This window comes from Oryx dammah, unplaced genomic scaffold, assembly GCF_014754425.2.
Source record: "Oryx dammah isolate SB20612 unplaced genomic scaffold, SCBI_Odam_1.1 HiC_scaffold_29, whole genome shotgun sequence".
NCBI classification, from domain to species: Eukaryota; Metazoa; Chordata; class Mammalia; order Artiodactyla; family Bovidae; genus Oryx; species Oryx dammah.
In genome coordinates, this window is record NW_024070213.1 from 28,404,780 (window position 1) to 28,422,863 (window position 18,084).

Consider the following 18,084-nt stretch of genomic DNA (forward strand, 5'->3'; position numbering starts at 1 on the left):
GTTCGATTCCTGGGTCAGAAAGATCTGCTGGAGAAGGGCTAGACTACCCACTCCAGTCTTCTTGGGCTTCCCTTGTGGCTCAGCTGGTAAAGAATCCACCTGCAATGCGGGAGACCTGGGTTCGATCCCTGAGTTGGGAAGACCCCTTGGAGAAGGGAAAGGCTGCCCACTCCAGTATTCTGGCTTGGAGAATTCCATTGACTGTATAGTCTATGGGATTGCAAAGAGTTGGACACGACTGAGTGACTTTCACTTTCATCCTAAGAGTGTGAGGCGATATCTCACTGTGGCTTTGATTTGCATTTCTCTGATTAGTGATGCTAAGTGCCTTTTCGTGTACCTATTGGTCATTTGTAGTCGTCTTTGGGGTGGGTTTTTTTGACTGCCTTCATCAATAGACTATAATGAAAGTGATATTATGTGACTTCCAAGGCCAGGTCATAAAAGTGTCCTGGACTTCTGCCTTGTTCATACGTGATGGAAGGGTATAGGTGCAGAAACAGAAGAGACTGCCCACAGCACTGAAGTTGGAGGAAGGGGCCTGGAGCCAAGGAACTCGAGGAATATAGCTCTGGAAACTAAAAGTGGCCTAAGGAAAGGAGTGACAGTGATGCAAGGTGGCAGCCACCACGGGCTCAGGAGTAAAAGTTCCTTGCAATTTCCAACTTTGGAAGAAGACCAGAAAGGTGTAGGAGATAGCACAGTTAGCCTAAGTCTAGAAGATGTTGAAGACACGGCACTTAACAAGATGGGCAGGGATGATTGGGCCTCCAAGAACAATTTATGAAAACTGAATATACAGCCTTAAAATAGAATATGGACCCCCATACTCAGAAGCACCCCCCTTGTGAAATTTGTAACAAATTAATATGAAAGGAGTTAATAGTTCTAATGGGGGTGGTAGAGCCCCATTAGAGCCATATCAATGCTACCGAAATGGCAGAATTAATAATAGCATCAAAGTTGTCTTCAAGAGCTTCGACACCTAATGATGTCTATAAAGAAAATCTGAAACTCCCTCAGCCACCTGAAGGCCAGTGTTAGGGCAGCTAATGAAACGTGAGAAACCACAGGCCCTCCCCTACCCACTGTTTGATTTCATCAGTCTTCATTTTGTGCGGTAGTAAACTTTCTAGAATAGTAACTTTCTACATCTTGTAGACCTCAGTGTACTGTAAAGACAACTTTCATTCAAAGACAGTTTATCTGAAGATACTGTAAATGATACTCATTTTTTTCTGTCCAATTGAAATATATGAGTTGTGCTATAACAACAACAAAAAGGTAAGGAAAGGATTCTCTTGTAGAGACTTCCAAGAAAGCAGAGCCATGATGAACCTTAAGTTTATTTCAGTGATACTGATTTTCAGATTTCCTGTCTCCAGAATTCTGAATGAATACAATTCTTATTTTAAGCCACCAAGCTTATGATAATATTATTACAGCAGCTGTAAGAGCCTGATACAAATGGCAAAAACGTACTTGAAAAGATACTCAACACCATTAACCATAAGTGAGTGAAGTCGCTCAGTTGTGGCCGACTCTTCGAGACCACATGGACTATATCCTACCAGGTTCCTCTGTCCATGGAATTTTCCAGGCAAGAGTACTGGAGTAGGTTGCCATTTCCTTCTCCAGGGGATCTTCCCGATGCAGGGATTGAACCCGGGTCTCCTGCACTGCAGGCAGGTGCTTTACCCTCTGAGCCAATTAACACTGCTGTGTGATACTACTATATACCTGCCCAAATGGTTAATATTGAAGATGTAATAAACTGATCACTGTGCCTGATACCCTAATTTTAATGAAAATGCATTATGCAGATTTTCTTATGTTGTCATGAACACTTTAGAAGAATATCCAAAAAACTAACGAGAGGTTACTTTGAATTCAATGAAACAGAAGCCAAGGACTGTTTCCCAGAAAAAAGGTATTTATCTAAACTGAAAGAATCACGTTTTGACTAAAACTTGTTCTTCATATCTCCTGAAAGACAGCATTGCACTGCCACCAAAGACCAACTTAGGAGTCTTTCTCTACCACCTGTTCTCCCCCAGCCCCTACATCCCAGACACTGAGTCTTGTCAGTTTTATTTCTCAGTGTCCTTTAACTCCATCTTCTCTCCCAGGCTGCTTCTGTTGCCTCCACGGGGCCTTATGATATTTTCCATGAACACTGTAATTACCTCCCAATTGATCTTCCAGCTGCCATCTTATCCTTCTCCTTTTACTGATGACCAGGTTGGTTTTTTAAAAATACACAAATCTGGCACTTTGCTGGCAGTCCAGGGATTAAGACCATATACTTCCAATGCTGAGAGCTCAGGTTTGATCCTTGGTTGGGGAACTAAACTCCCACAGGCCGTGTGGTGTGGCCAAAACAATTTAAATAAATAAATGCAAATAAAAAATGTAAAGATCTTACCAGATCAATGTCAAGGTTATATTCTTTAATGGATAAAAAAGTGCCGGTGGTGGGTAATTCAAGACCTGTCTTAACTGTGAAAAGAGTGCATAGTGGGAGTCAGTGACTGACAGAGGGTCCAAGGAAAAGACGACTGAGCATGAATGTGTTTGAATTCTTGTTTTGTGCAAGGGTCAGAGGTTACAATAGAGCAACAGAGGAAAAGATTGATCTGGAGGCTCAGAAATGGAAAAGGTGAGATGAAAGGAACCGGAGGTAAAGATCAGAAAGAAAAGAGAGAGCATTCAAATTGGAATCATCACTTTTGTTTCTATTGAATTGGGAAGTCACAGAATTTTTGCATTAATGTGCAGGAAATTATTTTATAAATCCCAGAAGCATCTGTAACAATTCCCTAAAAAGATGTAGAAAGAGAGACCTCAATTGATATTGTAAAGGAGAAGGGGGAAAAAATGTAAAACAGGGAATGAAGTTGTGGTTGCCTTTTGAAGTTCAAAAGACCAAAGAAAGTTAAATTTTTTTTTTGCAGAGTTGCTTTGTGTGTGTGTGTTTGTGGGTTAATATCAAGAGAGGCTCCACCATTTTCATGGGCCTGGAATGGCAGTTTCTGACATCTGTTAAATAATCCTGAAACATGAACAGTGCAGGCCTGGCTGGTGGCATACAGTGTGCTGTATTGATTAGGCTTGTCTTTCAAATGGTTAAGTCTGGTACATCCATTATTTGAAAATACAAGAATTAAAAACAAAATACAGAAATTTAAGGGAAGCTGATAGCTGATCAAGTACAGCGTGCTTCCATCTCTGTTAGAAGTAGCTATGGCATGACTTATTAAAAAGCAAAACAACAGGGACAAAACAGAATGTACCTTTTCAAGCAAGATGGAAGATTTAGGGCAAATAAACTGTTAGTCACTCAGTTGTGTCCTACTCTTTGAGACCCCACTGACTGTAGCCCACCAGGCTCTTCTGTCCATGGAATTCTCCAGGCAAGAATACTGGAGTGGGTTGCCATTGCTTTCTCCAGGGGATCTTCCCAACCCAGAGACTGAACCTGGGTCTCCTGTGTCGCCTGCATTGCAGGCAGATTCTTTACTGTCTGAGTCACCAGGGAAGGCTGTAGATCTATTCAAAATTGTGTTGCTAAAACATTTGAAGATGACAGGTAAAGAAATAGATAATATAAAATAGCTGTTTCGTTGTGAAATGGTTAAAAATAGTGCTGCCCTTGGCCTTCCCTGGTGGCTCAGATGGTAAAAAGTCTTCCTGCAATGCAGGAGACCTGCATTCAATCCCCTGGGTAGAAAGATCCCCTGGAGAAGGAAACAGCAATCCACTCATAGTGGATTCACCCATAGTCATAATGCACTGTGATCTAGAACATGAAAATGCTGTGGATTTGTAGATAATTGAGGGACCTCTTAATGTGAGATCCCTGGACTGCTAGAGTTCCTCATCTAAAGTTTACACAATTGAGTAAAAGACAGCAGGTCTGTAACACTGTGTATATCTGGGTAGAAAAATGCAAGACACAGGTACTGGGCCACTTCTAGGATGAGGTGGTTGTTTAGTTGCCAAGTCTTGTCTGACTCTCTTGCGATCCCATGGACTGCAGTCCGCTAGGCTCTTCTGTCCATAGGATTTTCCAGGCAAGAATACTGGAGTGGGTTACCATTTCCTTCTCCAGGGGATCTTCCCTACCCAGGGATCGAATGCCTGTCTCCTGCATTGACAAATGGATTCTTTACCCACTGTGCCACCAGGGAAGCCCAGGGGTGGGTTTTTGTATTTCTCTCTTGCTTTGGAAGATTACAATTAAAAAAAAGAATCAGACCAGGATACAGTGCATGCACCCATATATGCATGCAATTTAGGGAAAGAGTTTAATTTTGTGAACTTGGCTTACAGAGACAGACTGATATTCTTCTGGGAGGGATGGGAGTGCTTTGCAATTACTGGGGAAGACACTTGGCAGCTTTCCCATGAGAGCCAGAATGGATTTTGCAGGGTGGTTTCAAAGTTCACACTGAGTCATTAATGTTGGTCAGGCCGGTGATGGAATTGCTGAGAAGTCAGGCAGGAGGTGGGGAGCCGAGCCTGATACTGGGTGGCAGGAAGCTATTGTCACTCCTTGGCGGGACGGACAGAGGAAGGAGTTGATGCTCCTAGAGCCTAGAGACCAGAGTCCCTCTGTGGCGAGTGAGGTCACTGTAGGCTGGGTCGTATGTGCCGCAGCCCAGAGGGAGCTGAGGAGGAGGACTTGCTTGGGTTCTCCTTTCTTCCACGTATCCAGTCTCCCTCTCCTTTCCCCTCCCTGACTGATTTCAGATCCTCCAAGGACAGAGGTCCCTGGATGTGCAGCATGCAGGGTCACCCCTGTGCTGTCCAGAGCAGGCCAGGGGAAGGAGGAGGGTACCACCTGGGGTACCTGGCTCAAGCTTGGAACAGTGGGAGAGAAGAAAATTTGAGATACTGCATAACCAAGAGAGCTACAAAGTTCTTTTAATAAAGTTGTTGAGAAGGAAGGCACATGGAAGGGGGGTTTAGGTTGGCAGTTAAAATAGATCCGTATACAGTGACTGACAAGTCTACATGTCGAAGTTCAGAGAATGACATTTAAAACTGAAAAGTGTTAAGAATCGGTATAGATGATCTAATTTACAAAGCAGAAATAGGCACAGATGTAGAGAACAGTCATGTGGATACCAAAGGGAAAAGGAGAGTGCGATGAATTGGGATTGACATATGCTGCTGCTGCTAAGTCGCTTCAGTCGTGTCCGACTCTGTGCGACCCCAGAGACGGCAGCCCACCAGGCTCCCCTGTCCCTGGGATTCTCCAGGCAAGAGCACTGGAGTGGGTTGCCATTTCCTTCTCCAATGCATGAAAGTGAAAAGTGAAAGTGAAGTCGTTCACTTGTGTCCGACTCTTAGCGACCCCATGGACTGAGGCCTACCAGGCTCCTCCACCCATGGGATTTTCCAGGCAAGAGCACTGGAGTGGGGTGCCATTGCCTTCTCTGGGATTGACATATACATACCCACTATTGATACTGTGTATAAAATAAACAGGGGCTTCCCAGGTGGCTCAATGGTAGAGAATCTGCCTGCCAAACAGGAGCCTCTGGTTCAATTCCTGGCTCAGAAAGATCCCCTGGAGAAGAAAATGGCAACCTGCTCCAGTATCCTTGCCTGCAAAATCCCATGGACAGAGGAGCCAGGTGGGCTGCATTCCATAGAGTTGCAGAAGAGTCAGACACAATTTAATGACTCAACAACAGCATGAAATAATTACTAATGAGAACCTACTGTCTACTCAGTGCTCTGTGGTGACCTAAATGAGAAAGAAATCCAAAAAAGACGGAATATATGTATAGATGATTTGCTTTGCTGTACAGTGTAAACTAACACAACATTGTAAAGCAACTACACACCAATAAAAAAAAAACATGCAACTTTCAATTTATATGAGTGAGACTTGCTGAAATGGGCTGGTGTTATTCAGCAATGCACATTTTGCAGTGGAGAAATTACCTTGCTTTGCTTTGTCACAGGTACAAGCCATGTGGGGGAGTAGCCAGAAGACAGTGTCTTATTCCCCTCTAGCTCAGGTCAGTCTAAGGACCTATGATCACAGCCCCTTCCTGCATCCTCTCCCTCTAGCCAAAGTGGGAAGGAGTGATTTTTGAGGTCTTTCAAAAACTGATCATTACCCCTGGTGAGAGCCTCCCAAATGCTAAGGTGAAACCAGGGTGAATCTGGATACCTGATGCCAAAATCAGTTCTGCTATTAGGGACTCTGATGATTTTCTTTGGAGTACCCACTTCGCACTCTCTTGTGCAAGCATCCTCTGAGACAGTGGATGAATTTTCCGTGGTGAGGGAAAGAACTTCAGAAGTGGATGATGTAGCTGAGGATCTGAATTTTAAGTTTTATTTGTTCACCATTTAAACTAGAATCTCCATATGTGGCAAGTGGCTGCCATGTTGGAGGGTATCTTTATGGTACTGAGGCTGAGCCTTCAGATAATCTCACTGGTTTATTCCACAAGAGTCTTTCCTTTGCGTTCAAGTCATGCCGGGGACTACGCTAATTAACTCAGACCCTCAAGAGGGACTAACATTTGACTGCAGTCTCAAACTTTAGGGCTTCCTTGATAGCTCAGTTGGTAAAGAATCCGCCTGCAATGCAGGAGACCCCAGTTCAATTCCTGGGTCGGGAAGATCTGCTGAAGAAAGGAAAGGCTACCCACTCCAGTATTCTGGCTTGGAGAATTCCATGGACTACAGTCCATGGGGTCTCAAAGAGTTGGAGACTGAATGACTTTCACTTTCTTTCTCTCTTTAGAGAATTCTCTTGTTCATGTCCCCAAGGCCCCAGGTAGATTCTAAGCCTCTTTCCTGATAAAGTCAGATAGACCTGTGGAAAAGTTCTTGGCCAGTTGTGAATCTAGGAAGAGAGGCCTCGGTGGTGCTCCAGTGGTTTGTGGCCGCAGAGTGCTGTGGGAAGCTTTATTTTCCTCTTGAGAAAAGTACAGAAAGGCTAAGAGGGAGAATCGGTGACATCTCTGAGCTAGCCACCAGAGAAGGATGAAGACCAAAATCACACAACAAAAGTAACCAGAGTAGGATGAGATAGATCGTGGAGGATGTCAGTGGAAGATAGAGTATGGCAATGGACCAGAAGCTTCCTTGCTGTACAAAATTGACTTTCCATAAGGCCACCTGGACTACATTTCTGATGAAAGAATCAGAGAGGAAAATCCTGAATTGACTGAGCTTAAATCTAAATTGAGACAATACAGAAGTGACTAAAGTTACTCCCCACCAACACCTAAGTTACAGAACAATCATGGAGTGATGTTTTCACGTGTTTACCATGGGCATGGTCAAGCATATTTATAACCCCTGTCCCAAAAGATTAAAATGACAACACAAACAAAATCAAACCTCGTCAATAGGAGACTAGGTCATTGGTGGAACTGCCATATGATGTAGTACTTGTGTTGTTGTTCAGACACACCCAGTCATGTCTGAATCTTTGTGACCCCATGGACTGCAGCATGCCAGGCCTCCTGTCCCTCACGATCTCCTGAAGTCTGCCCAAGTTCATGTCCATTGCATTGGTGATGCCATCCAGCCATCTCATCCTCTGATGCCGTCTTCTCCTTCTGCCCTCAATCTTTCCCAGCATCAGCAAAGCACTATGTAGTACTATGCCATGGTGTAAATAAAGGAATTACTGCTATGTGAACTGGCATGGAAGAATTTCCAAAGTATTGAGTGGAGAAAGCAAGTCATTAGAAGAATATATGCAAACATTATATAAGATGATAAACAGGCAAAACTGAGTAATACTTGCTCTAGGTATACAGACAAAAGTGGTAGCAGCTGTTTAAAAAAAAACTAATGCTAAACTCAAGGTAATAGTTAACCTCTTGGAGTCAAGGGAGAGGAGGGTGGGATCAAGGGGGCTCCTATGGTAATAGTAACATTCTTTTTCTTAAGCTGTGGGGTTAAGTTGTTCACTTTAAATATGATGATGACTTTTTTTTCCTGCCAGTTTTTTGGATGTATAATTGACCTATAGCATTGTGTAATTCTAAGGTTTACAGTATTACAATTTGACTTACATACTTCATTAAATAATGAGCAGAGTAAATTTAGTAAATATCTGTCATCTCATAGATAAAAAAGACATAGAAAAAATTTTGTGTGCTTGTGAGAGCTTTTGGGATTTACTCTTAAATTTCACATGTAACATGCAGCGGTGTTAATTATATTTATCATGTGGTATATTACATCCTTAGAACTTATTATTAAAATAATCTAGGGGGCTTCCCTGGTGGTCCAGTGGTTAAGACTTCACCTTCCAATGCAGAGAGTGCTGATTCAATCCCTGGTTGGGGAACTAAGATGCCCCATGCCTTGTGACCAGAAACCAAAGCAATATTGTAACAAATTCAATAAAGACTTTAAAAAATTTAAAAATAGCCTATAATGTTGAGGGAATAACATAAGTGCAATGAGATACCATTTCTATACAGTTTAAAATCATGTAGAACTCGATATTGTTTGTATTCTGGAGTCCTATTAGAAGTGTAAAAATGTATCCCAGCGCAGGATAGTGGTTAATTCAGGGAGAAGAGAAGAAAAGAGAATCATGCAGGGTTCACAGGGGCTTCAGTTGAAGCACTTGCTCTCCTTTTTCCTTTCTTTAGCTAAATGCTGTTTGTCACAGTTTTACATGCCTAAAATATTTCACCAAAATTTTATGAAAAGCAGAAGCCAGGGTGGCTTCCTTAGAGAATATTCAGAGAATGCAGGCTCTGAAGAGCAGATGGAGAGAGGAACAGACCCAAGGAAAGACAAATGCCAGATTACCTCCAGGTTCAATGCAGCCAGTGCTAAAGACTTAAGTCCATAGAAAACCTGTGCTCAGAGCAAGGAGAGTAGCAGGAAAGCGCTGGGCTTGCTGGATTCAGATAAGCTAACCTTAATAGATGGCCCTGATAAAGTAGAAAGTCCTAGTATAGCTTTCATTTTTTCATTCAGCACATTTTTACTATTTCCATCCAAAGGCTTTTTTCTGCTCATCTTTTTCTTGCATCTTTGAGAGCTTGAGGCCAAACTGGAAATGATTAAAAATTCCAAAGATAATCAATGTAAAGTAGTTGTTGTTCAGTTGCTAAGTCATGTCTGACTTTTGTGACCCCATTGACTGCCTCACGTCAGGCTTCCCTGTCCTTCACTATCTCCTGGAGTTTGCTCAAACTCATGTCCATTGAGTCGCTGATGCCATCCAACCATCTCCTCCTTTGTTGTCCCCTTCTCCTCCTGCTCTCAATCTTTGCCAGCATCAGGGTCTTTTCCAATGAGTCAGCTCTTCACATCAGGTGGCCAAAGTATTGGAGCTTCAGCATCAGTCCTTCCAATGAATATTCAGAGTTGATTTCCTTTAGGATTGACTGGTTTGATCTCCTTGCAGTCCAAGGGACTCTCAATGTAAAGTAGGTATGAGGTTAAAAGATTTTGAGAGACCAAGTTAGAATCTTGCATTTTTGGTGTGTTTGCTTATTTTTAGGAGGCAGCCTAGGATGGGAGTTTAGGATAAGGGTTCTAGAACCAGACTACCTGGTTTAAAATTCCAACTCCACCAGTTCTAGCTGTGTGTTCTTGAGCCAGCTGCTTAACCTCTTTGTGCCTTAATTCTGTCAACTGTAAAAATGTGGATGGCTATCTGCTTCATGAGGTTATGAGAATTCAATGGATGAATATATGTAATGATCTCAGACACATGCCATATAAGAATTTCCTATTAAAGTTTCCAATTAAGAATGTTAACCTCCTTAAGTGTATTCAAGTTTTCAGGGCTAAATTGCTATCTTAGAAACATGTCAGAAATTATCATACCAATTCGTTACTTGCTGGGGTACAGCCCCGGTGGATCCAGGGTAATTCGAAGGTGGGGATGGAATCGGCATCCTAGGAAAAAACTTATTTAATTACAGATATATAGAGAGATTAGAAACGGATAGTGTAGTAGGAAAATTAGTGGAGAAAAAGAGGCTGAATAACTTGGTTTACATGGAATACCAATCACCACCTACATAGGCCACAGGCGTCTTTCCGTTCTCCTGAAGGAGAGGAGGCACTAAGGCCTCCCCAGTCTGATCTTAGAAGCCCAGGCAGAATTAGTAGGCTTGGTGAGTACCCACATTCCAGATGGGAATTTAGCCAGAAAATGGGGAGCAAGAAAGAAGCGACATGGGGGAATCAGTCTTTGCAGAAACTGATCCCATTTCTTTATTTTTTAAGTTTGCTTATATACCTTTTGTTACACATAGGGATGAATACAGAGTCACGCGGGGGTCAGCTGTCCTGATCTTTATCAAAATCAGGTGCTTTACATAAAAAAAGATCTTGGGGGTTTTACATCATCTTCTGGCCATGAGGCCTGCTGACATTTTATGATCCTTTCTTTCTGATAACCAAAAACTTATTTTCTCGGGAAGGGTGTTTTTTCTTAAACCAGGCACCACCCTCCAAATAAAGTTGCGTTCCTATAGGGTGAGGGTGTAGTGAGTTACAATCAAGAAAGGAATTTATTTAATCCAAGGTTAACATGATTAATCTTAAAGGTTAATACTTATTTCTCCTATATGCTAGTTATATTCATTATAAGGGCAGGGAATATGGAGATTTAGCAGCAAAACATCAGCCGAACAAATGAAAATCCTTTCACCAATGTTCTCCTTAAGATCTGTTTAGTCTTAAGATAGTGATAGTTACATTTTTACATAGCAAGGACACAGTGATTTATAACAAAGTACAGTGATCTATTACAAAAGAGAAAATTCATTAACTCAAAAAGTCTAGAATTGCTAACATCAAAAACTACTATATTTCCTTTTCTATATTCCAAATACATTGATTAATATATTCCCAGGTGCCTAAGGATATGGAGGCCTGGAGGCAATCATTGACTCAACAATGAGAAAAGCCCTATGCTAATTAAGACTTTCAGAATACTCCAAGCTCTCTGTGCTGTTTATGGTTGAGAGGTAGTCAACAATCATGTGCCTAGTGGCAGGAGTATGGATAATCCTGTCACACAAGCTAGTTTGCCAGCAGAGAGGTTTGACCTGAGATACCCTTGTCCCACCCAGGGCAGGGAATTAGCAGCAATTATTGGCACAACAAATGAAAAGCCCTTCACCAATATAATTCCTAACCAACCCACTATACTAATAATTTCTAACTTCCCAAAAGAATTTGCCTTTAGTAAGTCTAAAACATCTCGTGCCTCTCAGGTTGGGGGGCTGTAAACAATCACATGTGGCTGGACGAACCTGTACAGGCAGGCTAGATAACCTTCAGAAGAGTCCGTAAGTTGAAACACTCATGTCATGCCCAGGAATTTTTATTGACTTGGAGCTGCACATTTACTCCTTCTCCGAGAGAACCGGTGGGGAACAGCCCCCCATAAAGTCAGAGGTGTAGGCGAGAGCATGAAACAGTAAAGTAGATAGACTCTGGTTTTGGGGGGTAGATACTCGGGAACAGGGGGTTTCCTGAGGCTTGATCACGCCTTTGCGTATGCCAAGCCTCCTTCCTCATGACCTTTGCCATGGGCGGAGTTCCTCAGCTGGCTCCTGGCAGTTACTCAGGAGGATGGGAAAGGAGTGAAATGTGGTAGGTTTGGGGTAGGGCAAGAAAGTAATTGGGCTTCCCTGGTGGCTCAGACAGTAAAGAATTTGCCTGCCAATGCAGGAGACCTGGGTTTGATTCCTGGGTCCAGAAGATCCTCCAGAGAAGGGAATGGCTACCCACTCCAGTATTCTTGCTTGGAGAATTCTCTGGACAGAGAAGCCTGGCTGGCTACAGTCCATGGGGTCACAAAGAGTCAGACGGGACTGAGCGACTAACACTCTGACTACTTTCAAGAAGCTAATTAGGTATGTCCAAGTAGTTGAGCAGACTGAAGATAAAAACTTAGGTGTTGTTAGCATCCAGATTTCAGTGGCTGATCTTAAAACAGGTCTTAAGACTCTCGAGTGGATGCCAGATGCCCCTCATTATGAATGAAACTCCCCACTATTATTCAAGTGAGAAGCTTTATCCTTGCTTCATTGCTCCTGTTTACTTTTTCTCTTAGAACTCCAAACTAATGCCAGCATGTCTTTTTCCATGTATCATTTTTTTTTTTTTTTTTGCATTCTTGCAGTGATAGACATCAAAGAGGGAGGAGATACTGGTTTGCCATCTAGGAAGGACAATAAAAGTTATTAGTAGCACACATGGAACCGAATAATGTACTTTTAAAAAGAGATGCAACAAAAAAGGGGGGTGCAAGCTTGTTTTGAAAAAGAAGAAACAGATTTTGGTGCAGTAAAACTCGATGGGCATTCAGCCTTCTAGTTCACTATGTTATTGGCTGATAATGAGGTCCAGAATCATATGTTATTTTTGCTTTTTATTTTTCCCAGGTTTCTTATTTTAGTAACTAGAGATGAAAATCATGTTTGAGGTACTTCTATACATCGTTTCTTGTGTGACATATTTTCATGTCACTGAAATGTATTTAAATTCTCAATATGCATGTGTGCATATGCATATATATATATTTGTAATTTATTTTTGGCTGCATGGGACCTTCGTTGGTGTGTGTGGGCTTTGTGTAGCTGCAGTGGGCAAGGGCTACTCTTTTGTTGTAGTGTGCAGGCTTCTCTTGTGGATCTTAGGGCTCTAGGCACACAGGCTTCAGCAGCTGTGGGTTTAGTTGCCCTGTGACATGTGGGATCTTCCTGATCCAGGGATCGAACCTGGACTGGCAGGAAGATTCTCTACCACATAGCCACTAGGGAAGTTCTGATATATATGTTATGATACTGAAGGCCATTGAAAGCAATGTCCTGCTCTTCCTGCTCCAGAGACCTTCCCAATCATGATCTGTGTTAGAAGCCTGTATTTTGCCATTTAGGAATATAGGCAGCCTTCTCTAATCTTTAAGACCAAGGATTAAAAATTAAACTTTTACAGAAAAATAATCCAATAAAATTGCAGACTGTCTCAGTTTAGTTCTGGAGAAGGCAATGGCACCCCACTCCAGCACTCTTGCCTGGAAAATCCCATGGATGGAGGAGCCTGGTGGGCTGCAGTCCATGGGGTCGCTAAGAGTCGGACACGACTGAAGCAATTTAGCAGCAGTTCAGTTCAGTTTAGTTGCTCAGTTGTGTCTGACTCCTTGCAACCCCATGTACTGCAGCGTGCCAGGCCTCCCTGTCCATCACCAACTCCCAGAATTTACTCAGACTCATGTCTATTGAGTCGGTGATGCCATCCACCTGTCTCATCCTCTATTATCCCCTTCTCCTGCCTTCAGTCTTTCCCAGCATCAGGGTCTTTTCCAGTGAGTCAGTTCTTAGCATCAGCTGGTCAAAGTATTAGAGTTTCAGCTTCAGTATCAGTCCTTCCAATGAATATTCAGGACTGATTTCCTTTAGGATGGACTGGTTGGATCTCCTTGCAGTCCAAGGGACTCTCAAGAGTCTTCTCCAACACCACAGTTCAAAGTATCAGTTCTTCAGTGCTCAGCTTTCTTTAAAGTCCAACTCTCACATCCATACATGACGACTGGAAAAACCATAGCCTGGACTAGATGGACCTTTGTTAGCAAAGTAATGTCTCTGCTTTTTAATATGCTGTCTAGGTTGGTCATAAGCAGACTGTCTAGATCTGCCTATTTGGTTGTTATCATTTCCCTAAATTGTGCCATTAATCTTCTGAAAAAGCAAAATCTCATGATAGACTCTTTTGGGGACACTTGATTAAAGTTCTGATTTTGGTTGATGTCCTCAGTCACTATGTTCATTGTTGTTGACTTTTTTCTTTGTGCTTATTGATTCCTTGGACCACCTATGCTTTCCCCTGTAGCTGTCAATCTGAAGTGGTTTTCTTCTAAGAAACTCTGGGTCACTGTCTGGGGAGCGAGCATTAAACACTTCTATGAGACAATACAGTGATTGTATTCTGAAAGCCTTTTATGGATGGAAGTAGCCTAGAAGTGGTCCCTCCATCTTATTTTACTTGGCTTATTTATCATCTTAGTCTTCAAACCAAGCCATCTTTATATCCGTCTTAGTGGGTGGTCTCAGGTTTGGACTGGTTGACTTGGTGGGACTTTCAGAAATGTTAAAAACTCTTTTGGATCACTTACCTACTGAACATAATGGAAACATGACACCAAGCCCTGAAATTGCAATTAACTTATGAGAATAATGAAGAGGAGGAGGACTCAACCAACAGAGAACATTTCACTACCTGGTGATAATTTAGCTTTTAAAACTTATGCTAAAGAAATCACTAACCACAGCCATAGCAGCAATGTTTTTACCAGAACAGACCTAATTCATTCCTTGGCTATTAAACCCTTCAGGCAACAACCCTTCAGGAACCATATAACAAGGAAGTGGGAGACGAGTGATGGAAAAGTTTCCCTTTTTTGCCTGACAGTGTTACCAGTCATATTTTTTCCCCACTCCTCTGAGTAGCAAACCATAAGCTGCAGAAATGGTTAGGGGAAAATGTTAAAGTATTAAATAGTCCCTAGATGGCTATTAAAGTAAAAATTCTATCTGCATATTATAGAATTAAGTGAGTCCAAGGAAAGTATTAGTTCTTAATATTCCTCCAGGAGTTCTTTCGTTACATTAACTCCCCATGAAGAAGACTTAATGAAGAGTTTCTGAGCTTGGCTAGAAAGAAGCAACATGGCTCTGACTGTTTTTCTTTCCAAAAGATGATTTTTGAAACAGGGACCTTTATTTTTCCTTTGGAAATGGAACATCTTTCGCCTTATTTTCCTTCTGTTTTGGGGGCATACAATCATTTGCCTTCCATAACCACAGATGGGTAAAAACTGTCCCCTTTTCCTTAGTATCCTTAAGTTCTTGCCTTGGATCAATTTTAAGCCACATTGGAATAGGGATTCACTGTTTGCAGCTCCTGGCTAGGGAATCTGCAGTTTCTTTGGTTTTCCATATTAAACAGTCTGTAAATGGAGGAGTTGAGTATCAGTGCCTTCACTGTATAAATAGAAAAGGTCCGAGATTATATTGGGCTCCATGCCTGCCCAAGGCCCCTCCTCTCAACGTTATGGATAAAAACAGTGCCTGGCTTTGTAAAGCCTTGACAACTTGTAAGGTATAGTGACATACTTCGTATCATTGCATCTTGATAACCCTTTGAGGTGAGCATAGTAGAGATTACTGTGTTCTCTTTATAAAGTGAAGAAATTGAGGTTTGGAGAGATGAAAATAATTCCTAAGTTCACTCATCCAGTAAGTAAGAGAAGCAGGAGATCTAAAACTCAAGCTACTGAAGCTGTTCTAGGTACCCCCATCCCGTTGTTCAGTTACTAAGTCACATCCGACTTTCTGTGACCCCATGGACTGCAGCACACCAGGCCTCCCTGTCCTTCACTGTCTCCCAGAGTTTGCTCAAACTCATGTCCATTTGAGTCCATGTTGCCATCCAACCATCTAATCCTCTGTTGCCCCTTCTCCTCCCCTTTGATCTTTCCCAGCATTAGGATCTTTTCCAATGAGTTGGCTCTTTGTATAAAGTGGCCAAAGTATTGGAGCTTCAGCATCATTCTTTCCAATGAATATTCAGGGTTGATTTCCTTTAGAATTGACTGGTTTGATCTCCTTGCTGTCCAAGGGGACTCTCAAGAGTCTTCTTCAGCTCCACAGTTTGAAAGCACCAGCTCAGTCTTCTTCATGGTCCGACTCTCACATCCATACATGACTACTGGAAAAACCATAGCTTTGACTGTATGGACCTTTGTCAGCAAAATGTTTCTTTTAAATGATGTTTTTAATACACTGTCTAGGTTTGTCATAGCTTTCTTTCCAAGGAGCAACATCCTTTAATTTTATGGCTGCAGTCACCATCTGCAGTAATTTTGGAACCCAAGAAAATAGTCTCACTTTTTTCACTTTTTCCCCATGTATTTGCCATGAAGTGATGGAACTGGATGCCATGATCTTAGTTTTTTGAATGTTGAGTTTTAAGCCAGGCTTTTCACTCTCCTCTTTCACCCTCATCAAGAGTCTCTTTAGTTGCTTTTTGCTTTCTGCCATTGGAGTGGTATCATCTGCATATCTGAGATTGTTGATCTTTATCCTGGCAGTCTTGGTTCCAGCTTGTGATTCATCCAGTCTGGCATTTCACAGGATGTACTCTGCATTTAAGTTAAACCATGTTAACTCCATGTCACTCTTCCCTGCCTCCTCCACTGCAACAGGGTTTTAAGGGACCCAGAAAGATACAGCTATAGCATAAATGAAAGTGATGCAACAGATTTGGGAATGAGAAGATGGGGCTCAAGGTACCCTCTCTAAGAGTTGTGCTTCTTACTGACATTGGACCTTTTAGTCAAGTGGTTTTGCTCATCTCCAAGAGGAGCATGCTACTTGCCACAAAAAAAAATCCCACAGTGTTATACTCCAGTTTCACAAGCATTCTTCTGACTTGTGGGTTGAAAAATCTGATTTGTCTTTACTATTCTCTTATGAAGGACTCTTTCTATTATTTTTCTATTTTTTTCTAATATTTTTCTATTATTTTCTGTAATAAGTCAAGAAAATCATAACTTCAGTCCTGAAAAACACAGCTAACTGAATGGAATGATTCTTCTCTATTGATTATAATAATAATCATAACAGTTTCTAGATGTTTTTGAATAATACATATGGTAGGACCTTATTGATGCTACATGCAAAATGGAAATTTCAAGGAACAAGGCAAAATGCCCCATAAATGGCATATTTCTTCTTCGAGTGCATCTGTTGGCTTATTCATTGGAGTATGTGCTACCCACATTGCAAATTGCTGTCCTAAAGAATAAGAACAATAGAAAAATGTCACCCAATGTAGAGAACAGAATGGAACTTCCTTAAAAAACTAAAAATAATTTCTGTATGATCCTGCAGTCCCACTTCTGGGCATGTATCTGGAGAAAAGATACACACACCCTAGTGTTCATAACAGTGCTATTTACAATAGCCAAGATGCCTAAGCAACCTAAATATCCATTGATAAATGAATGGATAAAGAAGGTGTGGTATATATATACAATGTAATATTACTCAACCATTAAAGAATGAAATAATGCCATTTGTAGCATCGTGGATGGACCTAGAGATTGTCTTCAAGGATCTTGTGCTATAGAGAGAAAATTACTGAATTGTCTCATACATGTCGATATGGGTATGACCTGCTAATGATTTAAAAATCCTTATGATTGGACTTCCCTGGTGGTACAGTGGATAAGAATCCACCTACTAATGCAAGGAACATGGGTTCAATCCCTGGTCCAGGAAGCCTCCACATGCTGTGGACCAACAAAGCCCTCGAGCGACAACTACTGAGGCCCATGCACCCAGAGCTTTTGCTTTGGAACAAGAGAAGTCACCTCAATAAGAAGCCCATGCACCACAATGAAGAGTAGCCCCTGCTTGCCATAACTAGAGAAAGCCCTTATGCAGCAACAAAGACCCAGCACAACCGAAATAATAAATAAAAATAAAAAGCTCTTGTTATAAAAATCTTTATGATGAATTGTTCTTTTACTGCACTGCCGGAATTTATTTGATAGCATTTAAAATGTTGGCATCCTATTCATCAGTGAAATTTGCCTAGAGTTTTTTCTTCATTATGTTATGTTAATAAGAACATGATAATGCATAAAATGAATTCTGTGGTTGAGAATAAATAACATAAATTAGGAATTATTTGTACTTTAAAAAGTAGAGATAATCCAGCTGCTATATCATCTGGGCCTGGTGTTTTTTGAAAAGTGGTAGACCTTGGTTTTCCAATGTCTTTTGTGATTATTAATCTTTTCAAGCTTGCTATTTCCTAATTGGCCAAATACAGTAGTTTTTATTTTGGTAAAGTCAACTATTTTCTCTGCATTTTCAAATTGATCACTGTCTTAGCTTGAAGACCCTGGAAAATAGAGGATGAAGCCAGGGTTGAGTGCTAATGGTTTATTGGGAGGTGCAATCCTGGGACAGTGAAAGGTGAGGAAGGAAATGCAGGTTGGTGCTCACTGCCTCCTGAAAGGTGAAGGGTGTGTCACTCAGGGCAACTCCA

At 41.6% G+C, this 18,084-nt stretch overlaps 1 pseudogene; it reads left to right on the plus strand.

Annotated features, from left to right (window-relative positions):
• The first annotated feature begins 274 nt into the window (after positions 1-274).
• LOC120858918 lies at positions 275-1,516 on the plus strand (annotated as a pseudogene).
• The last annotated feature ends 16,568 nt before the right edge of the window (positions 1,517-18,084 follow it).